The 20,185-nt window shown below is 41.6% G+C and overlaps 1 protein-coding gene across 1 annotated transcript in view; it reads right to left on the bottom strand.

Annotated features, from left to right (window-relative positions):
- Positions 1-5,180, bottom strand: part of ehbp1 (EH domain binding protein 1) — a 225,295-nt gene extending 220,115 nt beyond the window's left edge. Inside the window, exons 1-2 of the mRNA XM_070542571.1 lie at positions 5,067-5,180; positions 4,890-4,984 (exon numbers count right to left, since the gene is read on the bottom strand). The gene's annotated coding sequence lies outside the window, so the exon portion shown is untranslated. The remainder of the gene's footprint in view (positions 1-4,889; positions 4,985-5,066) is intronic.
- Between the last annotated feature and the right edge of the window lie 15,005 nt (positions 5,181-20,185).

Below are 20,185 nucleotides of genomic sequence, written 5' to 3'. Positions count from 1 at the left end.
GCTCTCCACTTGACGTTCTGCCGCCTCGTCTCTGGAAGGCTGCCTTTCCGTGCCTTGGCCCTTCACTTGGTCAGATCATCAATGGGAGCCTCAGCACAGGTGTGGTCCCAGCTGCTTTGAAAGCAGCAGTTATTCGGCCGACCCTGAAGAAACCTGGTGCTGATGTCTCTGTGATCGCAAATTACAGGCCTATCTCTACCCTGCCTTTTACATCAAAACTGCTTGAGAAAGTCATTTATCAGCAGCTGGTCTCACATTTAGCTGACTCTGATCTGTTTGAGGTTTTCCAATCAGGGTTCAGGTCAGGCCATAGCACAGAGTCAGCTCTACTGAGGGTCTTAAATGATATCTATCTATCACTAGATCAGGGTCCTTCTGTGGTGCTTCTGTTGTTAGATCTGACGGCAGCCTTTGACACAATTGACCACGCGATTCTACTCGATCGCTTGGAACGATGGGTTGGGATCAAAGGGTCTGCTCTGGATTGGTTTAGATCGTATCTCCACAACAGGACATTCTACGTTAAACTGGGTGATGTTTTTTCTTCTTGGGAGGGGCTCCGCTGGGGGGTCCCGCAGGGATCGATCCATGGTCCTCTTTTCTTCTTGAAGTTTGTTTCAGTCTGCAAAATAGGTCATTCTGGCAGCCCTCACAGCATCCTGATAAGCAACCAGAGATGCTCTGAACAACTCACGTGAGACTATAGGCCATCCTTTTTCCACTTTCTCTCAGAGGATCTACACGCCCGCCTACAAGCCCAGATATTTTAAGTTTTCAGTGAAAAATGATTGAAAGGTGAAGCTCTAAATGTTTTTTCTCCTCCAGAGTTTCTGCTACAAAGTTGCTTAGAAAACATTGAAACAGAACAGCAGGAGTCAGTCTCAAATGATTAGATTCTGGACAAGCCCCCATTTGTTTTGGTATTTGTCATCAATAGCACACTTTTAAAAAATTTGTTTTTTGTGTTACCATAGAGAGAGAGAAACATTTTTTGTCTTGTGAGATAGAAAGAGAACAAAAAGAACTTCCAATCTGGAGTTCTGATCCCTCAAACAGATGTTTTCATATCTGAAGGTGTTTCTGTTATGACACCTAACAGATATTTAATCTGGTATAAGATGGATTAGATACAGTCAGACACCAAACAAACAAATACCTGAGATACAATACAATTAATGAAAGAACAAAATTACTTAAAGTTTTCCAGGTCAAAAACTTGACCAAAGACATCAGATTTTATTTTGCAAAACAAACAAAAAAGATCTTTTAGGTTATTTATTTTATTTTGGTAAGACAAAGCTGTGACTTTTCACCTACTTGCAGGCAAGGGCGTCAGTTTGTTGTCAGAATTGCTGGGGACAATAACCATACACTTGAGTGGGGCTTAAAAATTGCTGGGGACAATAAAGTAGGCTAGCACAGGGGTCGGCAACCCGCGGCTCTGGAGCCGCATGCGGCTCTTCCATCCATCTGATGCAGCTCTCTGTACTTGTAAAATAATGAATGGATATTTAAATAAAATGCTTTATATTTTACTGCATTAATTTTACATCTGTATGCCAATTCTGAATGTAAAGATTGTCTGTGTAAACCTGAACAGGTCCAACCCGGTCTTACTGTGAGACCGGGTTGACGCGTCACGCTTGTGCGTAATCATATCGGCGCTTCCTGAGCTGCTTTCTGACCTTCCCCACCTACAAAGTTTAATTACAACAATCAAACGTGACAGAGCCTGGATTTGTATTCTGAACAGTCTAAACATGTTTTAAAAAGAAACGTATGACAAAAGTGGCACCTGCTCAGTAAAATATTATTGAAGGCAGAGACGGGCTTCAGCTTCTGGATCCACTTTATTTAATCGTTTTATTGATTATCTTTTTATGAAAGATAACTTTGACGTACACGAGCGACCAGGCGCGTTGCAAGCTTTTCAAAAGTGTGGGGATGTTGTCTGTGCCTAAAATAATGATGTTATTCATCTTGTTAGTTTAATTTCCATAACAGCGGAGCAGGTGCGAATTTTAGACGCGTCACGCATGTCGCCATTTTAAACATGTTTAAACTGTTCAGAATACAAATCCAGACTCTGTCTCGTTAGATTGGTGCAACTAAAGTTTGTGCTGAATGAAACTTTACATTAAACCATGTTGAAAAGAAAAGGATCCGATTAAATCGTTTCCCCCTCATTTACAGTCACGGACTACAGTGCAGTGTGCATGGCTCTGGGGTTATTCAGGTTTGTTTCTCTTTGCAACAATCTTCACAAGAAGGTAAAACAGTTAAATGACAGGTTACAGATATTTCCATTTGACTGTTTATTTTGACGGATAAACTCAAGGATGTTGGTTGATTTCCTCCCACTGAAGCGGTCTGGAAACCCGGTCTCTCTGAGGGATGTGTCACTTGGAAAAATGTTATTTTTATGAAATTATGAAAGTTTGGCTGAACAGCGCTTGTTCCCGTCTCCAATATGGAGACGCATGACGCATCCAGTCGCCTCTTCAGCTCAGAAAGCACCTGTAGAGACATTTGGTCACGCACAAAGTTCATGTGGAGCAGAAGCGGTCGGGCCACGGCAGGTGAAACGTTCCTAGCCTACATGAAGTGAAACTGTTTAATTGTAACATTAATATGTTACTGGACACGCTGGTCTGGTTGGTTAGACCAGTGTTTGAAGTGGAAAACACACACACACACACACACACACACACACACACACACACACACACACACACACACACACCCCAATTAAAATAATGCTGATAGCGTGGACTAGAAGACAGGTGATGGTTTACGTTTTTAAATGATGATCAGACTGCTGTAAAATGTAATCTCCATCCACATCCAGACACAATTATCCTCTATTCTTTCGCTATTTGCTCTGCTTTTGTTTGGGCTGACAGCTGATGGTGCGCGCGGCGCGCCTAACTAGCGGCTGATGCACATTTTACGCATTTGGAGAGGTGGGCCGGATGCTTTGCTTTTACTGGAAGATGGTCCACTTAACGCACGGGTGTAGACTAAATATTAATGACAAATGAATGAAAATTAAACTGGGAGTTTTTACTTCATATTTTAGAAATAAAAATGACGGGGAAAACATTTATGACGTCTTTTTAAATGAAATTTTCTAGCGCGACCTGCCTGCTTCACTAAGCCACTGCTTATTAAGGTCCGTCCAAAATTACCGTGGCCCACCCAAAAATGAAAACCTGGCGCTGCGCCTGTTATAAACCTCTGCAAATTGTTGTTCTTCACTTTATCAAACTCAGACTTTGTACAGCTAATGTCAAGATGTAAAATTATGAATTCAGTCGAGCTCTTCCGTCCCTCCCTCTCCTGCTCTCCTTGAACCCGACATCGGCTGTCAGAATAGGGGAGGTGAAGAAGGAGATGAGGCAAACAGAGTGAGTGCAACGTAAAGAAACCAGACTGGTGTGGAGGTGAGCAAAACAGCTGGAAAAGTGTGGGTGTTGAATCCCCCACGGGTGCGACGCCCATGGTACCGGCTGCTGTCACCTGTTGTGAGCAGCTCTCTGCTGTCTGAGGGTAGGCCCCGCCCACAACGCTGCGCTGCTGTGGCTCCCAGTGTTTTCTTTACTGTGGGAAACGGGTAATAATGGCTCTTTGATGGGAACAGGTTACCGACCCCTGGTATAAGATCTGAGCTGGTAAAACAAAAATCCTCATCAGCAGGATTTTTTGAAAGTGGGGGGGACACAGCTGCCAATCACACATTTTGCCGGGGACATGTCCCCGGCGTCCCCGGTTAAAATGACGCCTATGCTTGCAGGTCAGCTGATGTAGAGGAAATGAAAGCAGGAAGATGAAGGGAGTGACAGTAAATATTTTACTGGATGAAGAGTAATAAGATGTAAAGAGTTTTGTTGACAAAGCAAGATGGTTTCAGGTTAGAGCTCTTTCTCACTGAGCTGGGTCCAAAACATACAAAGATGAAAGATTTCTGAAAAGTTTAATTGTATGCAGATATTTTGGAAATCTTTGGAAATTAAAAACAAAAATGTTATGTTACATTATTTCTATAAAATGAACTGACCCTTATCTATAGTAAACAAAGCTGTTTGCAGTCAGACTTCCTTTTTCCTGCCCTCCCCAGAAAGTGAAGCTGTCCTGCATCTTGTGGTGTTCTAGGTTTTGTGTGATTAATGCCGTTAGAGAAGTGCTGCAGGATTCAGAACCAGCCTCAAGAATCCAATCAGTCACCTGATAGCTTCTTTCCATTAATTTTGCAGGCACCGGCGGATGCCAGAGGTTTTAAAATGTGAAATAAAGGAATGTGTGGTTAGGGATGAGCAAAGGGCTGTTTGACTTCCATTCTAGAGACAGAGGGATGTGAAACTCCCTGGTGTGTGTGTGTGTGTGTGTGTGTGTGTGCGTGCGTGCGTGCGTGCGTGTGTGTGTGCGTGCGTGAGTGCGTGTGTGTGTGTGTGTGTGTGTGCGTGCGTGTGTGTGTGCGTGCGTGCGTGTGTGTTTGTGTGTGTGTGTGTGCTGAAGGGGGCTCATAGAGTTGACACAAAGTTCTAGGGGGTGACACAGCGGACATCGATGTATCAGAAAACAAACACAAAAAGGTTATAAATACTATCTCGATGTAAGGGGGCCTATGGTAGTTCAATTAAAGCTGAGTTATAAATCCCATCTTGACAAAAGGGGGTGTGCGGAAAACCAATTAATAGGTCTAAGGGTCATAAAGCAGGGGTTATAAATCATATCTTGACATAAGGTGGTCTGCGGAGTGGGTCATAAAAGGTCATAAAGCCATTAAACTGTCAAACGTTTGACGGAGGGTGGTGTAATCTTTCTCTCACTATTCTGAAAAGAAGGGTAATTATTTCAAGTTGATGTCCAAACAATGTCACACTACTTACATCACTATGTTGGGCTTTATGGAAAATATACAAAATAGGTTGGCGATGGCCTTCAGCCACACAAGTAAGATGGAATTACCCTCTAGAATCCCAGCCTGTGAACAGATAAGAAAGTGTTTAGTGGTGCGATGGTGGTATTGTAGTTGTGCTCAATAGTCTGACAGAACAAATACTAACCCCTCAGACGCTGCTTCAACTGGAGACAACCGATGAGGTTTTGGCTGCTGTTTGCTTGCTGGACGTTGAGGCTCTCATCATATAACATTCCTGAGTTACAGTTTCAGGAGGCTGCTTCTCCTGGAAGCTGGAAAACACATTTTTATTACAAACGTAAACAAGTTGGTTGTGACTCCTATCTAAGTCCTTCATTCTATCATTTCAAAATAGGACTCTTGGATTAGCTCAAACCCCGCCTCCCTTCATGTGAATTCCACAACAGTGCACATCTGCAGCTAGAGATTGCAGATCCACATTGAAATGACCACTCAGTGATTGCCAAGTGGCCTATTCATGCCCACAGAACGTGTTAGCAAGTGAAAAACACTGAGAAGAATACTTTTGTAAACTCCACAGACAGACATGGAATTAGCACTGAGGGGAAAAATATATATTTTCATTCTATTAGTTGTATTTGGAGAAAGTGAATAAGAGCCTCAAGTTCCTAAGAGACAAATCCATGTTCAGAACAATGCCTGTTACCAGTAAGACAGATGTTACTAAAATGGTAGATGACAGAGATACTCATGGTTGAGGAAGACCATGCAAACAACAGATTTTATGGAACAGCAAACCTTTTAATATATATTACTGTCACGGTCTGCCCTGATCATCTCTAAGAAATCATGCATGCTACAGTTTGTTCCAGGCTTGTGTTACAGGTGGGCGTGTCGGAAAGCCACAGCTGATCGTGATCTCCCTAATCAGAGGGCCAGGGGATTTAAGGAGCGGTGTGACACAACTCCAGTGCCGGTTGACACGCTCACCAAGGGTAGCGTCCTGCCTTGTCTTAAGATACTCGTATGCCTGTGATTATCCCTAAAGATCCTGTTGTTTGTTCTCAGTTATTCCCACCGTTGGATCACCTACCTATGCCTGGAGTTGTCTCTTCACGTCACATCGTTCAGAACCCCCTGGCCACCGCTCTCCACCGTCCGCCTGTCCTCAACCTTCCTCCTGGACTCCTACTACCGTCATTTGCCTGTCTCCACCTCGTTCCATAGACTCGGCTACTTCCTCGCTTCCAGATCTGACCCAGGCCACCCGCACCCGCTCCTGGTCTCTGACTGTAAGAACTATTTTAAAACAGCAGTTTACTCTTGGTTCTCTGGTTCCGGGTTTTGTTCTCACGTGTGTTCATTTCTCGTTTTAGATTCCAGTTCCTCCCTGTTCCCGTTTGGAGCAGCGTCCTTAGTTTTCCCTCACTGTTCTTAAAAATAAAATTTCATATTATTTTTACTTTAGTTCTCAGTGAGTGATTCTTCATGTCTTGGGTCAAACCGCTTAACCATAACTTGACAATTACAGTCAGAAAATTAGAAGAATTTAATAATGAGGCTTTGGCAAGGGCATTTTCTGCTGAGTACACAAAATTTTGCTTAAGAGTTTTTATATTCAGTACCCTTTTTGGTTTAAAGCTGTTTTAGTGAATCTACAGAACAAGCTAGGTTTTTAACAGAAACACAGCCACTGAACACTCACCACTCCCCTCAGGTATCTTACCTAAGATGCTTCTGCTGGAACCGGAAACCCGCGATGCCGGAGGTAACAAAAGAACACTAAACACCAGTCGTCGTTTTCTAGGTTCAAATGTCTTATGTTGTCCGTGACTTCAAATGTTTTATTTTTCTTGGGACTCTGGTAGTTTGTCCATAAGTTGAAGTGGTAGCAGCCAGCTGTTTCTCCTGTTCTGATATTAAGTGGAGAACTTCCCACACAAGTAGTGTTCCATAATGGAACTTCCATTGCTAAATACGTGGGTGTAATGAATGGAGGACCCGGGGAAGTACAGCGATTTGGCGAGACCAACAACCGGATGGTCCAATAGTTGCTTTCGGTCTGAAATGTTATTGGCGGAGGATTTTAAACCAATGTGAGAAAACTACTTTATTAATTTGTTTTTTAATGTTTTTATCTCCACAATATATTTAATATTAATTACATGAAAATTTATTTTGAGCTAATTTGTGTTCCAAATTTTCTATTACATATCTTAGACACAGTTTTGCCCTTTTTGAGAATTATTTTTTTACATTATGTACAAATGATTAAAACATTAACAATTATCTTGGATTAATAATAAAGCTTTAATTTTATGTCATGTAATAATGAAAATATATTCTTTTCTAAGTCTTTTCTAATCTATTCCATTTTACTAATATGGTATATAATACAGTTACTATATGCAAGGTATCAACATTTACCCTTCTTTTGAAACATCTCCATATCTAAAAACAAACATGTTTATATAAATTAGATTAGATACACTATACCCTGACCCTTTTGCTTGCTTGCTTTTTGTGTTTGTTCCAATGAGAATTAGGGACCAAAATGTCTACAAATAAAACTTTGATCCGAGCCTCAAAGTGTTCAAAGAAACAATACAGAGTGACAAATATCAGCATATTTACAATGCGGTACTCTTAACTACGGCTCAATAAAATAAATGAAATAAGTGCACAATCGTCTTTGTCTTTAGATGCACGATGAAGGTCACTCACCACATGTTCTGCCTGTAATTATGAGATGTGCCCACTAGATGGCGGTATTGTTGCACCATAAATACCAGTGAAGTATTTTAAAGTAGCTGTAACAAAATAAGGAAGCATCTTGGACATATATATTTGTAACATGATTTAATTTAAAAGGGTGCTATTTAAAACATATATAAATTAAATATTCTTGAATTAAAGTTTTCACACTCAAACACGGTTCCTCTCCTTCATTTCCATATCACCTTGCTCTCATTTTGCAGAAACGTCGTTTTCACAGCATTGATTCATCTGCATTAAATGCATCCATTTTTTAATCCTGATGAAATATTCCTGCTGAGAGTTTCTGGAGGGTTAAAGTGCTTCCTGGCACATAATGGAATCAGACTTTAGCACGAATATAAGTTTGGCTGTACAGTCATCCGTCACTGCCCTCTTTGTTTATGAGATTCTGATTTAGGACACTTAGAGACATTTCTGAAAGTGTGTGGCTGATGTTCCAGTGTTTCCTCTGGATGAATGGTGGCAGTGTTCAGTCAGAAGGGGGTTGAGTAAACAGTCATCACACGCTTGTATTTCCTCCTCCTCCTCATGGAGCTGTGTGGGTTCTGCTTTGCATGTGTGCAACAAGTGGTGACTTTTAAACCACTGCACGTCAAAAGGAGAGGGAAAATTATGGTTAAACTATGCTTAGCACCAGTTTGTGTTCAGTGGCTTAATCTTGAAGAATTTGTTTTAAAGATTTGTAGAAAGAAGATTTTCATTTTTAAAATCAATTCATGAAGGTTTGTTGATTCCATTATGCACTTTAGGTGTTTGATCTCATAAAGTGTTGTTTCTTTCTGACTTGTTTTTAAAAACTATCTACGTACTCACGTTTCAGCGATGTACATGTATATTTTCACAGAGAGATTCAGTAGAAGACCAAAAGTCTTGCTGTGTCAAGAGAACTTTATCATTCAAATGACAAAAGCTCAGAGTAGAGTGAGAGTAGAGCAATCTCATGTGAACTCACAGAATAGAGGTGAAACGTCTCCGTCGCCTTTGCAGAAGAGCAGCACAGGTTATATATATTTTTTTCAGTCTGCGTTTGAGAGGAAATCCCCACCTAACATCTTCTCACCTCAGGTCAAAAGAACACACAAGGTTCTAAAACGTACACCCACCTTCACAGAAATAGGTTGGAGTTGCGCTGACATGAGCAGAGAGACTCATTTGGACAGGAATAAACACTGACGTAACCACTCAGAAGCTTTTTTACTCTGGTAACCTTCCACTTCACAGTCTGTTTGTGCTCCAGATGAACACTCCACCCTCTCATCAACGAGTTCCTCTCATTAAGATCCTCAGCCCTCTTTTATAACAGCCTGGGCTTAGGATAGAGGGAGGACTGCCTAACTATGAACATGGTGAGACGGTCACAAAATCTCATTTTGACACCTCACCTGCACCTACCAGACTAGCATTTCAGATTAGATTAGGAGTGTATTTTGATTGTACATTTTATTATTACGGTAATTTGTTTGCTTTGTGTAAAATCTATGCAAAAGTGTTTTCTTTTAAAAGGTTTCCTATAGAAACCATGACTTGCCTATTTTTCCTCATATAATAAAAGATTGTTGTGATGTTTGTATTTCTGTGTGTGTTGTGATTACAGCGACGAATCAGGGAAAACTGTATGCACTTAAATTAAGGCTCTAAAATACACTAATATGTAGAGTGCAAAAGAAAAGAAAAGAAGCTCTTTAGTTTTTATCTACCTAATTTATATACATTACAAGTTACTGAAATTATGTCAAATGCATGATTAATGTCTGTCCATGATCTAAAAATTCCATTAAGTAAAAACCAGGATGATTTTGTCATTTCACAATACTGCTGTTGGGCAAAATCTCAACTAATCTTTATGTTGTTGCTCAAATCATAACAATGTCGATCGTAAGTAGCCTAAAGGAAAAGGGATTCGGGCTAGTGAGTGAGGGAGACAATGGACTCACCCTCAGAGACGGGGTGAGGAGTTCAGAGTAGAGCTGCTGCTCCTCCACAGTGCCTTCAGTACTCTCAGGATTTGGTGCTATATAAATAAACTGAATTGAAAACAATCCACGTTGAAAAGAACTAGTTGAGGTGGATTGAGAATCTGGAAAGAATGCCTTGGACATGTTTCAGACATGACCCAGGCAGGAGAAGACTTCAGGGCTGACTTTCTGAAGCACATGCAACCAACTTCAGTCATCAAGAGCAGCTAATTTGAGCTAGTTTGACAAGTTTCCTTCTTCTGCATGCTTGAATCAAATAATTTCAAGGTGCAACATGTAAAAATAAAGTAAGAATGACGTCCTGTGGTCAAATTTAGGTACTACAGTCCATTTTTCTAAACAAAAGGTAACTTTCTCACTGCCATTTAGTGAGTTTCTTGGCTGTTGCTAACCCAGTGGTTTCAGCTGAGGTGAAACCATGAAAAGACTTTAAAAGGTTCAAACAGGAAAAATTGCTCCTGAATGGTTGAAAAGCTACAAAGCCCACCCCCTGCTGCCTGTATCTTGGGCAGTGTTGCCAACTCCGCAACTTTGTTGCTGTTCCTAATGACTTTTTGACCCCCCTCAACGACTTTTTTTTTTCTTCCAAAAAGCGCCTAGCGACAAACCTAGCGATATTTCTCAGGACCCGTTGCTCCTTTCTGTAGAACTTTCTTGTAGATATTCCCTACAGATTAGCAACAAAGACACCATTTGCACTCTGAATCATTCTTCCAGGAGTAAGAAAAGAGAACGATAATCTGCACATGTGCACGAGGACTGACCAATCATAAACCATTTTCGGCCGGGCCGATTCGCGGAAGACAAGGTACAGTTGCAGAGCTGGAGACCGCCGACGTCTGCTGCTGCTGCAGGCTCACGTCTCTACTAGAGACGGCGCAGGCGTCAACCTGCGATCTCTGGTTCTGCAGCCGTCAGACACTTTGGCGTTTCCTGCATTTGGCAAATAAAGTCAACGGGAGTTTCAACTACCATCCCGTTTACACACGCAGCTCTGTGGCTCATCTGAAATTCCTTCAGTGACACAGGGATGGTTATACCATGAGACACCCGCTCCCTTTTGCTCGGTGCACCGTTATTATCACGATGGAGAGAATACACAACAGAGAAGTAGAGAAACTATGAGGTGTAAAAAAAAACCTGCTTTTTAGCAAAATGTCTGTGAGAATGAAGAGAGCAGGAGGTCTGAGTTATATCCTACAACAGAACTGTTTGGATCACCACACCATATCTGTCTTACTGTCACTTTATTGATACTTTTGGAATTTATTGTACATATCAAAGCAATTTGGGCCATTTGAATCATGCTAATTAATAACTTTAACACGTAACATAGTTTTTGTTATTTTCCTCCCTTTTAGTCATATATATATCCCATGCTATGGGGAAAATAAACGCCAATGTGGCATGATGACGCCATCAATATGCATATTAGCACGTGACGTCATCTGGCGACATCTAGCGACTTTTGGGGGAAACTTCAGCTACTTTCAGTCAAAAACAGTTGGCAATGCTGATCTTGGGCACTGTCATGTTCTGTGTCCCTTTGTTCCCCAGCTCCTCCAGTTCCCACTCCAGGTTCTCCTTTTTGTGTTCTCTTAGCGCCCTCATGTGTCATTTGTCTGCATCTCTGTTGTGTGTCTTAAGTTGTAGCTCCAGCCTTTTGTTCCCCAGTTCATTGTATGTGTGTATGAGTTTGTGTGTGTCAGTATGTGTATGTGTTTGTGTGAGTCCTTCCCTTAGTCTTTAGATTTAGTTTTGTGTTTTATATAGTGTTAGGTTTATCTGCCCTCCACTGGTTCTCTTCCCCATTTAGATAATTGTTGTCACATGCCTTCCCTCCAGCCTCACTCCACACACCTGCTTCCTGTTTCCCTTATTGCTCCTCCCTGTCTATATAAGCCCTCCTAGTCTCATTGTTCTTGTCGGTCCACTGTTGTTTGTCAGCGTTGTCTTTGGTGCTCTATGTGAGCTTCCTGTCTAGTCCCCAGTTTGTGCTCTAATTGAGCTTTGTTCTCCTGCTTTTGGATTTCTGGATTTTGGGCTCCATGCCTTTGGATTTATTTTTGTTCATCCTACAATAAAATGATTTTTTTTTTTACTTTATATCAACTCCTGCCTCATGTCGTCTGGGTAATCTGTATTTTGGGTCTCAACCATCCTCTCAACGTGACAGGCACAACCTTGCTGTTCTTTCTTTTCTGCTGGAGAGAGCTGGAAATAGACACGTTGTTGAAGTGAAGCGGAACTCCCCAGTGGGGGGGGGGGGGAACTGGAAGAGATTCTGTGAGTCTGAGCTGATTTTAAACTGAAACTTAACTATTAGACAACCGAAGCTAGCTCCCACACTTACTAACTAGATCTGCATGGCCTGTGGCTGACCTCCTGTGGAGAAAAACGCAGCAAATTTGAGGCACTCTGTGAGTTGAACAGAGCTAAGGCTAGCTTAGCGCTTAGCTGCTAAATTAGCATCCACCACGTTTTAGGCAATTTTGTGTGGGGTTTTCCTTTCGAGGGATAGTTTTCAGTCATGTCAGTTTCCTGTGTTTCAGTTGTGTTGCAGATGTTGCCTAAAGGTTAACAAATGAAAGTATAATTTGGATGCTAAGATTTTTATAGGAAATAATTTTGTGTTTGGTTGCATTTCAGTTACAGTGTTGCTAAACTGAGCTAACAGGTGGCACTGTTGAATCTTATTATTCTCTTTTGCCTGTCAATTGCATGCAAACCACAAAGATGTGGGCATTTATCAATCAATCAAAACTTTATTAATCCCAGAGGGAAATTAGAGTTTCAGTACACACAATTCAGAGATCAGACATACATGGGCAAGACACATGACAAGAATTGGTGACTGTGGTCCTTCGCAACACGAGTCGCGCTACCTTAATAGCTGAAAAGGGAATTACATGAGGATAAATTGGGGGAGGGAAAAAAGGCATACCAGAGTTACTCCCGGCAGGGTGTAACTATGCAACAAAAAAAAAAAACTTTAGTAGTATTTTAAAATTTTATTTTTTGGGGGAAAAATGACGCTTTATTCGTTTACATAAAGAATTTAATTCCTAATGTGAAAATATGCTTTGCTTTCTACAAAAAATATATTTTGAACATAAAAAAGAAAGAATAACATTACATTATAATGTGTTAAAATTTAATGCAACTAAAAGTTGGTGTTTCATAAAATAGTTATAGTTCATGGGAAATTCATGACTATTTTGATATTTCAGTTACAGTGTTAACTTTTAGACGGAAAATTAGCTTTATGGGATACACAGAACATTCCATTATCCTAAGCTACACTGTAAAATTTAAATGTTACTTTGAATTTGGATATTATTAATTTTAAGTGTTGTTAATTTTGTTAAACCACTTGCATTGATATTATATGGCCATGTAATGGACTAGAATTGTGAACTCAATGGTAATAGTCCTGTTCTTTATACAGACAAGGATTTTTTTTGGGTTAGAGAAAAGCCATTGAAATGGAGATGGATTTTCTTCCTGACGAGGTAGATGGTGAGCCTTCCCATTTGATAAAACCGGATTTTGGCCACTGAGAACAGGCTGTTCTCCCAGCACTAAATATTGTTTGATGGTGCAGTGAGACTGTTCCACGCTACACACTTTGGACGTGACTTAACTAAAACTACTGGCTAATAAACTACGTCTGAGCTAAGATTAGGACAATTTAGGGTAATTTTTATTTTCTATTTTGTATTTGTATTGTTATTATTACTGCTGTTCACACACAACTTTTAACACAGTACAACCTACTGTATCTGTGGCTCCACTCATTCTTTTGCATATCTTGCCATATGTTTACAACCAACCCTCCTCAAGAAACTAGTCATCGGCCCAACTGGTAACAATACAATTATAGGTTTATAATCTATTGTAAACGGGTTAAACTAGTTACGGATAAGTGCCAGAAGATTTCAGATAACAAGTGAAGACGAGTCGTACACAGTAAGTAGACAAGTAAATAAATACATTGTCATATCTGGTGTTAGCACTCGGGCGTTTCACTGCAGGAAACACTACTACATTTATCACGACAGTTAGTCTCTAGCATTACTACTTTGTCATATTTACTACTGGAGTAGTAAATATGACAAAGGTAACAGTTGAAGGTTGAAGGTAACAGATGCAAGAATTAAGTCATCCCTTTTTCCAGTAACACTCTCCAGCCTCTTCCGGGAGATCATAAAGGTTTTCTCATGTCAGAGAAAACCTTTAATCCCATTCTTGGTCTGCCCTGCAATCTCCAGCCCAGAAAATAGTAGGAGGCATCCGACTCAGAAGCCAAAACAACCTCTGTGGATTCCTTGAGAAGAACAAGCGGCTCTACTCTGAGCTCCTCATCTTATCTCTAAGACCTTGTCACACTAGGAAGCTCATATCAGCTGCTTGTATCCTGGATTTTGGTTGTTTTGGTCACAATCTCAATCTTGTGTGTCTGTAGGGTCCAACCCACAAAGGCAGTTCAATTTCCCAAACCCTGATCATTTAGGTTTGTTGCTCTCACTATCTTCTGCCAAAGTCCCAACTGCAGAGTGCCATTGTGTGGATCTCAACTGGCGCTTATTAAACGACAGAATGTGAATTACAAGAAATGAAGGCAGGTATGTAGGAGAACAGCAGATCAAAGTGATGGATGACTATCTGGGGAAACGGAGGACTCAGGTTTCATTTGCTGCCACAGAATGAGTCAGACTCTCTTGTGCCATTTAGAAACACATCTGAGTAAAACATGAGTTTCATAATCATTTCACTAAATCCTCAAACATGCGCGAAGCCTTCAGCTTACCCCATAACAACATGTATGTGTTCCCTTTACCTTTGTTCTGTTTCCATCAGGGTTTAGATTTTGACCCAAATCCTCACCGGTAAAGCTTTGCTTCATGATTCATGACCGTTTTTGGCTTCTGAGTTAACAGTTTTTACATTTTTGTTCAGCCGCCATCTCAAACAAATACAAAGGAGCCAAAAGTCTCTGCTACAGAGTATGAACTGTAAAGAAAGAAAAGAAAATCTAGGAGAAGAGAATGAAAGAGCCTCTTCTCTCGTGGCCTCTGCAGAGAAGGATTCCCAATTCCTTTTAAAGGCTTCACTGTCAGGGTTAGATGCAAACATCCTCTGTCTGCACTCATAGTTTTTCTTCCTGTCCAAACACGTTTCTGCACAAATTTAGTTTATACTTTTTAACAAATGTATTTGTTTTGACATTTAAATAATTACAAAACTGCACAAGTTTTTTCTTTGTCCTAAAATGGCATTCTCTTCCTGACAAGTGAAAGTGTTAGTCACCTTAACTTGTGGCATTTTTAATTCTTCACTTTGGAAACTTTACAGTTCCAATTTCATAGAGAGATAGAACAACACAGATCACTGTCTGGTGGAGAATTATCTCCTCATCAGATTTTATGTCTGCAGAAATTATAATAAAATAATAAATATAGTAATATTAATGTTAATATGTTCTTTCCATAATGAGAACATTCTCCTCTTCTAATGATTGGCAGAACCTTCTAAAAGGTATTGTGAATAAAACCCATTAAAGAGCTTGACCTCATTTAATTCATCTCCATAGAAACTCCTCAGGCCCAAACAGAAAACACAGCTAAGTGTCTGAGAGTCATAGAGGAAGTAGATCATTAGTGATCTGATTAGAAAATGTTTGTGTGCGTGAGCCTGCACGAGTGGTTGTGTGTGTGTGTGTGTGTGTGTGTGTGCGTGCGTGCGTGTGTGCGTGCGTGTGTGTGTGTGTGTGTGTGTGTGTGTGTGTGTGTGTGTGTGTGTGAGCCTGACAAAAGGACCTTGATGTTTCTTCTTCAGTGTTTCCATGCGGCTGTACTGTCATGCTTCGCCCCTATCTCTTTCTCCAATCTGAAAGACACAACCTGACTGCTCTGTTTCCGCTCTGATCAGAAAGTCTGGCTCATCTATCAGAGCCCTAAAGTCTGCAGAGAACCAAAAAACTATTCTTGTATTTTAATTATTTATATATATTTCCCCCACATACTTCAATAAGGAAGTCTTTTGCCACCCTGACCATACTTTTACACCCCTCAGTAAAATGTTCTGGATCTGACACTGATTCTAGAATTGTGGAGAAAAACTGAAATATCACATGGTCCTAAGTTAGGATGTGTATTGGTGAAATCTTGGAGATACAATACATATCACGATGCAGGAGAGACGATGCTATATATCACAAAATATTGTGATCAGGGTGCAATTTAGTGGATGAATGGGGGGATTTTCCCCCCTCTGCTTTTGATGTCCCTCCCTCTGCTGATTAAGCTTTTAAATTCATGGGGGATACGTATTTCATTCCTTCCTTCCTTCCTTCCTTCCTTCCTTCCTTCCTTCCTTCCTTCTTAAAAGCCTCTTTTATAAGACAGACCATTACAGATTGATAAATCCAAATTTTCTGGGTCTCGTAAATGCGGCAAGGAGCAAAGGGTAAAGGTGATAAAACTCGATTCTGATTCCCCTCGCCTCTGACGGCTAAACGCGTGTCAGCCCCGCTAATCCCTTTGGAGCGACTGTGGGAGGCCCCCGGCAAAAGAGGGTGGTCGCGTTAGTGACGTATACTGCGCGTCGAGTGCCGGCCGGAAGGGATATAAACACAGATAAACATGGGGTTTTTCTCATTGTCAAGGCTCCTGGCCTTGTGAGGCGATGTCTTGCGAGGCCAGGCGCCTTGCTTACAAGGACACTGTCCTTCCTTGGTCAAAGAAAACGGTTAAATGGAATAGACTTGCATCACGTGACCGCGGCTTCCACGGCTGTCACGTAACGTCACGTGACACGGGAGATAACGTTATATTTTATACGTATTAGTTTCAATATAAATATAACAAGTCTTTTACTTTTTAAATTTTGTATAGTTTTATTAAATAAAAATATAAGCGAGTTACTACCCGCTTTTTTTGGATCTAAAAAAATATTTTAAATTAGTTGACTTACTTTTAAACTTGAAAATTGTCCCCAAAGTAGCTGCTGGCTTCTGATCCGCTGTCATGGTCTGGTCTGCGTCTCCCCTCATGTGTCTCCTTTTGTCCCCATTCGTCTCTAGGTGCTCCTTTTGTGTCTTCTAGTGCCTTCATGTGTCATGTCTGCGTCTTCCTCATGTGTCTCCTGGTGTTCCCCATTTGCCCTCTAGGTTTCCCTCCTCTGACATCCCTCTCCCAGGTCCTGTGCTCTCTTGGCCCCCTCTTAGCCACGCCCCTGTAGTTTCTTTCTGTGGTGTTTTCCTTTAGTGTCAGCTTCCCCTTAGAATATTAGTTATGGTTCATGCCTTCTGGTCTTTTGTTTTTCTCTTAGGTCATTTTCCTTTGTTACAGCCTTTCATTATTTAATGTGTTTTTTTCCCACCAGTGTTTTCTTCCTCGTCCCTGATTTAGTAATTGTGTTCACCTGGTCCCTCTCCCCACACACCTGCTATCTCCCTTTCATCTTCCCAGTCTATATAAGCCCTGTCTTGTCTCTGTGTTGTTGTCAGTCCATTATTGTTGTCAGCGTTGTTCGTGCTCTAGTGGAGCTTTATGTCTCCAGACTTTGGTGCTCTAAGTGAGCTTTCGGTGTCCTGTGTTCCAGGATTTTTGGCTCGCTGCCTTTTTGGATTTATTTTGTTTCATCCTGCAATAAAAGGATTTTTACTTTGTATCAACTCCTGCCTCTTGTCGTCTGGGTGATCTGCATTTTGGGTCCTAACCATCCCCTCAACGTGACATCCGCCATCCTTTTGAAAACACCGCGGTGTATTGTGGGTAATTTTTGACCAAGGCTAGGCTACAAGACACCTCCCATGTGTCCTTGCTCAGCTAGCTAAACGGCTAACAAACGGAGAACACACGCCTCGGTAGAACATGAACATTGGAACCGATTGGAACACGTCTTGACGGCTCCTGATGACGTATCTTCTAGGCAACCAGGGCGGGGCCAAGACATCAAGGTTCCTTGACATTGAGAAACAGTCCTGGCCTCTCACTAGTATCTTTCAACCACCTACAATATGGCAAACTGGACGGACATGGAGACAATGGAGCTTTTGGCCGTGCGAGCGGACGAATAGATTAGTCGCACTTTTACGGGGACGGTGAGAGACAACCAGCTGCTCGACAGAGTGGTGAATTCACTGGCTGAGTGGGGCATCAAGCGGGACACAAAGCAGGTCACATCAAAACTAAAGGTCCTGAAAAAGATATTTCATCAGTCTGACCGTGTCTTCCATCTGACGCTGAATGCGCAACCCTGTACGTGTGCGTCTGTGTGTGTGTGTGTGGGGGGGACCTCCCTTTATCCCGTCTTGGTTTGAGAGGTGCCTGATGGATGTTTATTCTAGCTTCAGCTTTGCTACTTTAAATGCCAAAATCCTCCCCAGGGAGCTGTGGCAAATCCCGTTTTGCAAATGCTATGGTCCTGTAAAATCAGCTATAGAAAGATGTTTTTAGCCTGGCCTGCCAGACCCCTCCTTTGTTTAATTCTGCACAGAGAAAGAGTCTGGGAACTCTCCTATTCAAATAACCCCACCCTGTGAGAATTCTCACCGAGCCAATCATCGGTGAGTATCGTACGTCACACACCACAATGCCGAGTTTGTCGTGTACATGGTGACTGAAGTGGAGTTCGCTGCGGCTCTTTCCTTTGTTCTAAATGATTTGAACATGTCTTTAAAACCACAACAAGTAGAAGCGCTAAAAGCCTTTTTTCTAAACAAAGATTTCGCCAGACTCCATTTTTATTACAGCTAAAAAAACTACAGCATCACGGACGTCACACACAGCGACGCTCAGTTTCTCATAAACAACCAAGACAGCGGCTGAGTTCGCTGCGACTCTTTCCTCTGTTCTAAATGATTCAGATGTCTTTAAAACCACAAGTAGAAGCGCTAAAAGCATTTCTTCTAAAACAAAAAAGATGCTTGCGCCATTGCCAGACGCTATTTTTTTTACTACAACTAGAAATCTACCGCGTCGTGCGGTACAGTTGGGATTTCCGTCTTTTTTCTGATTGGTCATTTTTGAGCTGCCTAGTCCCGCCCCTCAAGTGCCTCTCTGCCTGTGAGTTACCAGACTCGTTCTCTGTGCAGAATTAAACAGAGGATGAGTCTGGCAGGCCAGGCTAGGATCTTTTGTGACGTCCAGTGCTTGAGTACTGGGACATCTTTTTCCAGGGTACTATGAGTACCGGTAGTTTTTCCCTTATTTATTAGTCGAAATCTCAGAGATTCCTGAAAAACATCTGCCCGTCTACAAGAAAATACCAGCCATCCACAGTCCCCCAGCGCTGTCCCGCCCCTCCCTAACAGGCTAATTTTATGCATTAGGAAACTGTAGCCTTGCAGCTGCGTCAGGGTCACACGCACAAACACTCCACACCAGTAGATCATCTCCAAACACTTTTCAGTCCCTCAGACGCTCCTCGATCCACAGGTACAATTTAAATAATGTGGAAAAAGACACATCCTGTATATGTTAGAGGAGGAGGACGTCTGATTATGGATGCGCTTCACCTGCTGCCACGCAGGGCCGTGCAGAGACCTTTGAAGGGGCGGGTGCTCAAAGTTAAAAAAGGGGCACAAATAGAGCAAAGTTTTTAAACAGATTCATGATCCAACAAGTTAAAAAAATTCAGATAATGAGACCCTTGGTTTCAAACAACATAATGTAAACTAGGAAACATATGTTACAACCATATTTTTGCCCCTGATCTGAATCCAAGTTGTTTGATTTTTTATTATATTCCAATACTGAGTCCTGTTTTGATACCAGGTGGTAATGCAATGCATTAAAAAAGAATAAAAAAAATGGAGAAAGTCCCATAGTCATCATCACATACTGGTGATCTCATTGGAGGGGAGTGGTGAGATGCAGCAATGGTTGCGCTCGGGAACGATTCGGTGGTTTTACCCCCAATCCAACCCCTTAAAGCTAAGTGTCAAGCAGGGAGGCATTGGGACCCATTTTTAAAGTCTTTGTTAGGACCCGACCGAGAATCGAACCTGATCTCACAGTCCCAGGGAGGACACTACCACGAGTTCACTGAGCTGGTCCCATATTGTCCTTCTATCTGTATTTGTATTCGAAACTGATAAAAGACAGCTCATGTTAGAGGAGGTAAAATATGAATAAAATAAAATAAGTTAAATAAATGCAACCACAGAAAGTTATCCAGCGTGATCTACAGCTATGGTAGCTGAGCAACACATTCTCACTCCCAGCGCGTCAAAAACAAACGCTTGGTCAGCCACCCTCCGCGTCAGACTCCTGACGCCAAAAGTGCCCTTTTTCGTCACTTATGTGCGAAAAGGGTTTTTTCCCTTTTCTGACTGCAGATCCTAATGCAGCGTAAAACTGACGCAATGGGATGTCCGCTGATGCGGCACCGAACCAGTACATTTAACCACACCTAAACCTTAACGTGTTGCTGTTTATAACCTTCCTCTCACCCTCATCCTAACCTTAACCCTCTTGCTACCTAAAACTTTACTCTCACTGTGATCAAGCGTTTGTTTCCCATGCATTCTGACTGTGAATTT

This window comes from Nothobranchius furzeri, chromosome 12 (assembly GCF_043380555.1).
Source record: "Nothobranchius furzeri strain GRZ-AD chromosome 12, NfurGRZ-RIMD1, whole genome shotgun sequence".
NCBI lineage: Eukaryota > Metazoa > Chordata > Actinopteri > Cyprinodontiformes > Nothobranchiidae > Nothobranchius > Nothobranchius furzeri.
Note: the sequence above shows the minus strand (reverse complement) of the source record. Positions and strands in the feature narration are given on the sequence as shown.